At 41.7% G+C, this 8,830-nt stretch overlaps 1 long non-coding RNA gene across 1 annotated transcript; it reads left to right on the top strand.

Moving 5' to 3' along the window:
- Positions 1 to 308: 308 nt before the first annotated feature.
- Positions 309 to 8,488, top strand: LOC139436274 (uncharacterized). The gene is made up of 3 exons (XR_011645385.1): positions 309 to 413; positions 504 to 645; positions 6,157 to 8,488. It is a non-coding gene; the product is annotated as an uncharacterized lncRNA (long non-coding RNA).
- The last annotated feature ends 342 nt before the right edge of the window (positions 8,489 to 8,830 follow it).

The raw sequence follows: 8,830 nt of genomic DNA, 5'->3' as shown, positions 1-8,830 counted from the left end.
TGTGCAAGCTGTCCTGTTCACAGCCCTGTGTGGTCAGTCAAACGCTTCTTTTATAAATTCATTTTTCACAATGAAAAGATTTTTTTCTCCTGATTATACCAATACACATGTATGGGGAAATAGCTTGAATTTGAATGTGGGAACCTGGCTTGTTGTTGAAACATTTCCATAACGCAGATAAGAAGTGTGAGCTTAGGAACACTGGGCCTTGACTAGACGGAACACTGTCTGGTCAGCACAAAAATTGTTAGCGTGAGGAGGCATTTGAACTTTGTATGGCCTGTTCCCTCTTATTGTAGTTATTGCAGCTCTAATAACAAACAGCCTTGAAAGTAAACATAGATTGCTACTGCTTTGTAATTTCTAATAACATGATGTGGAAACTAGGGTCGAGGATCTCAGTTCCAGAAGCTGTGAGTCCCCTGCTCCCATCTTTACCTCCTCTCTTGTGTCTTTCTTTCTGTTTCTTCATTTCTTAAGTTCTGCATCGCCTTCCCTTCCAGCGAACCTATTGCTGAGCAGGTCTCAGCAACTGGTGCCCGAACAGGGACTCCAAGGGAAGAAGGATCACTTTGAACAAAACTAAACACGGAGCAATGCTGCAGAGGCCCAAGTGGTTTAAGAGGCCTCTGAAGTCGGCAGCAGGTAAGGACACTCTCGGGTATTTTTGCAGTGTTATGATGGGAAACGGAGACTGTTCAACAAAATACCGCCCATATGTCTCTTGAAACAACTTTTTTTTAAAAAAAGATTTATTTATTTCCACCCCCCCACCCGTTGTCTGTTCTCTGTGTCTATTTGCTGCATAGCAGATCATCTTCTTTGCTTCTATTGTTGTCAGTGGCACAGGAATCTGTGTTTCTTTTTGATGCGTCATCTTGTGTCAGCTCTCCATGTGTGCGGCGCCATTCCTGGGCAGGCTGCACTTTCTTTCCCTCTGGGAGGCTTTCCTTATGGGAGGCACTCCCCTGTGTGGCAGGGCACTCCTGGCGCGCATCAGCACTGAGCATGGGCCAGCTCCATAAGGGTTAGGGAGGCCCGGGGTTTGAACCACAGACCTCCCATGTGGCAGCCGGACGCCCTAACCCCTGGGCCAAGTCTGCTGCTTGCTCCCTATTACTATTTGGCCCAGGAGGAGAACAAGGATAGAGAATGTGAGGAAGTGCCTCCCACTGAATCTTTTGATGATACTAAATCTAAAGTTGTTTTGCCTTCCGCTCCTTCATTAATTAACTTTAGAAAGTCACTTTCCCCTTCACCCACACCTCCTCCTCCTCCTATACCCAGAGATGCTCAGCCAAAGTTGTCAGCTTTACAATAGGGCATTTTACAGGCTAGAAGAGAGGGTGTATTTGAAGCCAAATGGCCTTTCCGGTTACCATATGGGAAAGAGTAGCACCTGGAGTTGATCCTCAAAACCCAAATGGAGTTTATGAGTTCGCCCACGAACCTTTCCCATTTAAAATATTGAAAGAGTTAAAATCAGCAGTACAACAATATTGTCCAAATTCTCCTTTTACCTATGGTGCAGTGCAAGGTCTTACAAAAGTTTCAAGGCTGATTCCTGCCAACTGGTCCATGTTAGCATGCATCACTCTAGGGTCTGGAGAATTTTTACAATTCAAAACCTGGTGGACTGATCATCAGAGACTCAGGCTGCTCATAATAGAGCCCATAATATCCCCATTTCCTTGGATCAGTTGGGGGGGTGGGGAATTGGGCAGGAGTAGAACAGCGATTAGCAATGGATGATCGAGCCATTGCACAGGTTTGTCACGGTTGCTTAAGAACCTGGGAAAAAATTGAGGTTAAAGGCCAGCCTCCAGTATCATTTCAAATAATACTTCAAGAACCTAAAGAACCCTACTCTGACTTGATCTCCTGGTTACAAGAGGCTATAAAAAAAACAGGTCAATAGCTTAGAGGCTGCTGATACTATTTTGCAGCTAATGGCTTATGAAAATGCTAATCAGGATTGTCAGAAAGCTATAGGGGAGGCGGGCTTGGCCCAGTGGATAGCGCATCCGCCTACCACATGGGAGGTTCGCGGTTCAAACCCCAGGCCTCCTTGACCCGTGTGGAGCTGGCCCATGCACAGTGCTGATGCGCACAAGGATTGCCCTGCCATGCAGGGGTGTCCCCCGCGTAGGGGAGCCCCACGCTCAAGGAGTGCGCCCTGTAAGGAGAGCCACCCAGCGCAAAAGAAAGTGCAGCCTGCCTAAGAATGGTGCCGCACACACGGAGAGCTGACATAAGAGGACACAACCAAAAGAAACACAGATTCCTGATGCTGCTGATAAAGCAGTCACAGAAGAACACGCAGCAAATGGACACAGAGAGCAGATAATTGTGGGGAGCCGGGGGGGGGGGGGGAAGGGAAGGGAAGAAAAATAAATAAATAAAAATAAATCTTTAAGAACTGTGGAAAAAAAAGAAAGCTATAGGGATTATGAAGGGTAAAGTGGATTTGACTGGATATATTAAAGTGTGCCAGAATGTATGGACAGAGGGCCACTGAGCTACAATGATGGCTCAGGCTATGGCAGGGATGAAAATCAGTAAGAGGCTCTCTGGAAAATGTTTCAATTGTGGGAAAACTGGTCACATGAGAAAAGAATGTTGGAAAAGATCTGAGGGAAAAACACCACCACTCAGACAGAATATTTCTGCTTCAAACGACCTGAGCTGTGTCCGTGCTGTGGTAAAGGAAATCACTGGTCTAGCCTATGTCGGTCTAATCATCATAAGAGCGGCACCCCCTTGTGGGGAAACTTTCAATGCCCGCTCCCAGCCCGGCTCCAAAAGGGCGCTTTCCCGGTTCAGCAGAGCAATCCTGGCACTTTCCAATACTCTGCGGTGCCCTGGACTTATCCCCCGCCACAGTAGGAAGCACAGCCGTAAATATCCCTGTGGCAGAACCTGTTTTCTTGCTTCCAGGGGACACCCCGTCCTTGTAAAAATGGGAATAAAGGGGCCTTTACCAATAGGCATGGTCGTACTTCTCCTTGGGAGAAGCAGTCTTACCTCACAGGCAGTTGGAGTGCATACAGGAGTAATTGACTGTGACTATCGAGGAGAGATTCAAGGTATCATGTCCACCTCAGTTCCTTGGAAAGCTGATATTGGAGATTACATAGCACAATTGTTGTTGCTCCCTTATGTTTCTATAGGAGCTAGTAAGACAGTCCAAGGGAAAAATAGTTTTGGAAGTACAGGAATGACAGGAGTATTCTTAACTGAAAAATTTTAAAAATCTCGTCCTGTTTGTGAAATAACTATTCAGAACAAACTGTTTAAAGGACTTATTGATACTGGAGTTGACATTTCTATCATTAGTTTTAACCATTGGCCCTCTGCTTGGCCACTACAAGACACACCTATTTCTGTTGTGGGACTTGGCACTCCCAGAGGTTTAAAACAGAGTGTTGCAGATTTTTCATTGGGACCTGATGGGCAACCTGCCACCCTGCAGCCATATGTTGCAGAATTACCTATTAATCTTTGGGGACATGATCTATTAGAACAGTGGCAGGTTGAAATTTATACTCCCAAGGTTGGCCAGTATAGTAAAGAAAGTCAACAATTAATGAGGAAACAAGGACATGTTCCAAGGTTAGGGTTGGGTAAGTACCACCAGGGAATTGTTGTACCAGTAGCCCATACAGCTCACGGTAACCGTGAGGGATTCAGACATTTGCCTTTTCCATAGTGGCTGCTGTTCAGTCTAGCCTCCTTGGACCACCCAAACCTATTCCTCTTAAGTGGACTACAACCTCTCCAGTTTGGGTGGAACAGTGGCCATTAACTCAAGAAAAATTGGAGGCACTTCCTAAATTAGTTAAGGAACAATTAGACAAGGGTCATATTGAAGAATCTTTAAGTCCCGTGTTTCCTATTAAGAAAAAATCAGGCAAATGGAGACTTTTAACAGACCTCTGAGCTATTAACACAGTTGTTTAACCTATGGGTGCACTGCAGCCAGGCTTCCCTACATTGTCCGTGATCTCTCATAACTGGCCACTTGCTGTTACTGATTCAAAGGATTGTTTTTTTATAATACATTTGGCCCCCCAGGACTGTGAGAAATTTGCATTTTCTGTGCCTTCTTTCAATAACAAAGAATGTATGAAATGGTTCCAGTGGAATTATCTTCCTCAGGGAATGCTTAATAGCCCCACCATATGTCAAAATTTTGTAGCTAAAGCCTGTTATATTATGCATTACATGGATGATATATTGTGTGCTGCTCCCTCTTCCCAGACTCTACTTTTAACATATCAGACCTTAGAAAAGAGCTTAACTGCAGCAGGATTAAAACTTGCCAATGAGAAAATTCAAAAGGTTACTCCCATTTCTTAACTTGGGACTATTGTTGATAAAATTACAATTAAGCCTCAGAACGTTCAGATTCATAGGGATTCTATTAAAACTTTGAATGATTTGCAAAAATTATTAGGAGATATAAACTGGCTGAGGCCCAAAGCAGGCATTTCCAGATATGAGCTGTCTAATCGTTTTCCCCTATTACAAGGAAATCTTCAATTAAACAGCCCCTGGGTTCTGACAAAAGAAGCAGAACAAGAATTAAAACTCATAGAGAAAAAAATTCAGAGTGCTCAAGTTGAACACATTAATCCAGAACAGCCACTGCAATCAGTTATTTTGCCTTCTTTACACTCTCTCATGGGGGTCCTTATGTAACAAGATCATATTGTAGAATGGATGTTTTTACCTAACGGTGTCATTAAAAGTTATCCCCTTATGTGGACTTTATGGCCCAGATTATACTTAAAGGCCGTGAATGCACTCGTGCCCTTCATGGACAGTACCCTTCTTGTATCATTCTCCCCACTTTTATGCAAGGAAGTTGAGGCTTGTCTACAAATTCACTTACAATGGCAAATAGTCTTTGCTGATTATATTGGACAAATAGATAATCATTACCCTAAATATCATATATTATATTTCATTAAATGCACTAATGGATTTTACCTGACATAACTAAGTCTCAACCAATACTTGATGTCCTATAGTCTTTACTGATGGGTCTGGAAATGGCACAGCTGGGTATATTGGGTATAAAACTAAGAAAACAACTACTCCTGGATATTCAGCTCAGCAACCTGAATTAATAGGAGTGCTTACTGCTTTGTAGGACATACCAGAGTCCATAAACATCTTTTTGGATTCTTCATATGCCATCCAAGTAACTTAATTAATTGAAACAGCTTTTATCAAACCCAATTTAAACCAGTTTCTTGATAAGCTTTTACCCAAGCTTCAACAGATAATTAGGACTAGAAAAAGCCCATTTTTTATCACTCAAATTCAATCACCTTCAAATTTACTGGGCCATTGGTGTGAGGCAATGATGCTGCTGATGAATAGTCACTCCCATTTTACAAGAAGCTGTTCATTTTCATAATTTAACTCATTTGAATGCAGCTGGCCTCAGGGCTCATTTTCCTTTAACATGGACACAAGCTAAGGACATTGTTTGAACTTGTCCATCTTGTCAAATTCTTAAGAATCCAAAGCAATTGGGATGTCGGGGGAAATCCCCATGGTTTAACTGCAAACTCATTGTAGCAAATGGATGTAACTCATATCTCCTTATTTGGAAAATTATGTTATGTTCATGTATCTGTAGATACTTGTTCAGGATTCCTTTGGGCTACAGCTCAGACTGGAGAAAGTGCTTGACACCTACAATAGCATTTGTTAGCTTGCTTTGCTGTAATGCGACTTCCTCAGTCTCTAAAAACAGATAATGCTCCTGCTTATACCAGTGTCTCCCTTAAAAGATTTCTAGATACTTGGACTATTTCACACATTACAGGACTTCCTTATAACCCCCAAGGGCAAGCTATTGTTGAGTGAGCAAATCAAAGCCTTAAACTCATGATACAAAAACAAAAAGGGGGAGACATGGAGACACCACGGGTGCAGTTACATAAAACACTAGTCACTCTTAATTTTCTTAACTGTGGAACCACCCTGGAAGGGACAGCGGTTGAAAGGCATTTCCAAAAAAATTCTAAAACTCAAACCCAAACTCTGAAAAACCTTTAATTTGGTGGAATGATCCACTGACCAATGAATGGTCAACAAGGAAGCTGTTAACTTGGGGATGAGGGTATGCTTATATTTCCCCAGGAGATGGAGGACACCCTGTGTGGGTACCAACTCATCGAATAAAACCATATCACGAAAGCCAAAAGATGACAAAAGTTCCTGTGGGACCCAGAACCTCTAGTCATGCAAATGGAGAGACTGAGGCTGAAAACTACATGGCTGCGTCCCTCTCTGAAGACTAGAGCAGCTTTGCATCGCACATGGGGGCAAATTAAAAATCTGAGTCTAGAAGCTGAACAACAGTTGGAAAAGGAGGAATTGCCAGTTACTTCTCCCAACATGCTGGTAGCTATGCTAGCTATAATAGCAACTGTAAGCGCTCTGCCTGTAGCAACTGCTGAAACTAATTATACTTATTGGGCATATGTTCCTAATCCCCCTTTACTCTGTTCTGTATCTTGGATGGAAACCCCTCCTCAGATTTATGTTAGTGATTCTTCCTGGGTCCCTGGGCCAGAAAACTCTTACATCCACAAGAGGAAGGCTCTAATTTTAATGGGACCCTAGGATTCATCAAGCATCCCTTATGTGTTGGCCCTGCTGATGGGTGTCTGAATTTAACATACCAAGCATGGTTGTCCATCACCCCTAAACATTGGAATGTTTCAAGAGCTCAATTACATCTTATATCAGGATTGAGTTTTAAATATAAACATTATAACAATACTGGCCTTAATCCTCCAGACAAACCCATATGTAGATATCCTTCTTTAGGGGATTCACAAAGTGAGCACCTTTATTGGGAAGATTGTCAAGGGTCTAGCAGTGTACTGCTAATTAATCGTTCCTATGGAATTGTAACTGATTGGTCCCCTAAGAGGTATGTAGTTTAGAACTGCAGTATGGATGAGACCTGTATTACTTATGAAGTATTGAGCTGGAAGGTGTATAAACATAATCTTACTACTGTTATTACAACTTACGCAAAATATCCCATTATCTGGTGCAGAATGGTCCCACCTTTTTCAGTATTAGGCCATGGGTCAGCTCAAGTAACACTATGGAAAATTCCTTTCAGTTTTGGGTCCATATGGGACATATGGGAGGGCCACTATCAATATTCCAATAATTATTCTTTATCATTTTACACTTCTCACAATTTCTCTTTCCATATTCAGTCCTGTGTCCGTCCTTAATCCATGTTTTCATGACTGGAAGCTTATTCCTAAATCAGACAAGCCGAGAAGTACAGTGTGAAAATAATTTGTGTAAATTATATACTTGCCTTAATTCATCTTTATTTAATAGTAATCACAGTTACATTATTCTTAGAAGGTGGCTAGGCATTTGGATACCGGTTAATCAAACTCAACCTTGGGAAGCTTCGCCTGATATGTGTGCTTACAAAAAGTGCTTAAGTGCACAAAAAAGATTTATAGGAGTACTAATAGCAGCTATTATGGCATATTGCCCTCACTACAGTGGTTGCTGTTTCTGGAATGGCTTTACATCAAAGTATCCAAACTACAGAATTTGTCCAAGCCTGGCATCATAATGCAAGTTTGGCTTGGGGAAGTCAAACCAAAATCAATAAAGAAATTAATTCTGGGTGAGTAGATTTGGAAAATACTGTACTACTCCTTGGAGAGGAGTTACAAAATGTGAATATGCAAATTGAGATTACAATGTGATTGGAATGTTTCTAGCTTCTGTGTAATTCCACGTTTATAATAATAGTCATATCTCATGGGAAAAAATAAAACGCCACTTACTTGGACATCAGGACAACTTAAGCTTAGATATTAACCGGTTGCAAGCTAATACAATGAGTATTCAAAACGCTGATTTGAAATTGTTACCTATTTCTCAAACGATGGCTAGAATTGCCGATGGTCTACAGTCACTAAAGCTTATGGCTTGGATGAAAGGTTGGGGAGGAGGTATTTCAGGAGGAATGTTGCTTATTTGTCTATTTCTTTTATGTTTAGTCCTCAGGTGCATGTAACAAGCCCTCCGGGGTATGAAGCATCAAGAAATTGCCAAATCTGCCTTCACTGCTTTGCAAAAACAAAAAGGGGGAAATGTGGGACAATAGCTTGAATTTGAACGTGGGAACCTGGCTTGAAGTTGAAATGTTTCTGTAATGCAGAAAGAAATGCGGGCTTAGGAACACCAGGCCTTGACTAGATGGAACACTGTCTGGTCAGCACAAAAATTGTTTGCATGAGGAGGCATTTGAACTTTGTATGGCCTGTTTCCTATTATTGTAGATGTTGAGCTCTAATAACAAACAGCCTTGAAAGTAAACAGAGATTGCTACTGCTTTGTAATTTCTAATAAATACGATGTGGAAACTAGGGTCGAGGTTCTCAGTTCCAGGAGCTGTGAGTCCCCTGGTCCCATCTTTATTTTGTCTCGTGTCTTTCTGTCTCTTTATTTCTTATGTTCTACGTTGCCTTCCATTCGAGCCAATCTATTGCTGAGCAGGTCTCAGCAAACATGGGCACTTTAAAAATTTTGAAGAATATTAGAAAATGAAAGAGAAAAAAGTCACCTGGAATCTCATCTCCATGAAAGAACCACTTTAATTATTTGATTACATCCTTTCATGCATCTCTTTAAATATGAAGAAATTTACAAAAACAGGAGCATATAGTAGATGCTGGCTTATTCTTTTAAAGGCAGTATTTTTTTTTAAGACTTTCTTTTCTCTCTCTCTGTTTCCTTACCTTTCCTCTCCCCCACATCTCTTCTC

The sequence above is a fragment of the Dasypus novemcinctus genome, chromosome 13, assembly GCF_030445035.2.
Source record: "Dasypus novemcinctus isolate mDasNov1 chromosome 13, mDasNov1.1.hap2, whole genome shotgun sequence".
NCBI classification, from domain to species: domain Eukaryota; kingdom Metazoa; phylum Chordata; class Mammalia; order Cingulata; family Dasypodidae; genus Dasypus; species Dasypus novemcinctus.
The sequence above is the reverse complement of the archived record's forward strand: the minus strand, read 5'-3'. Positions and strand labels throughout refer to the sequence as shown.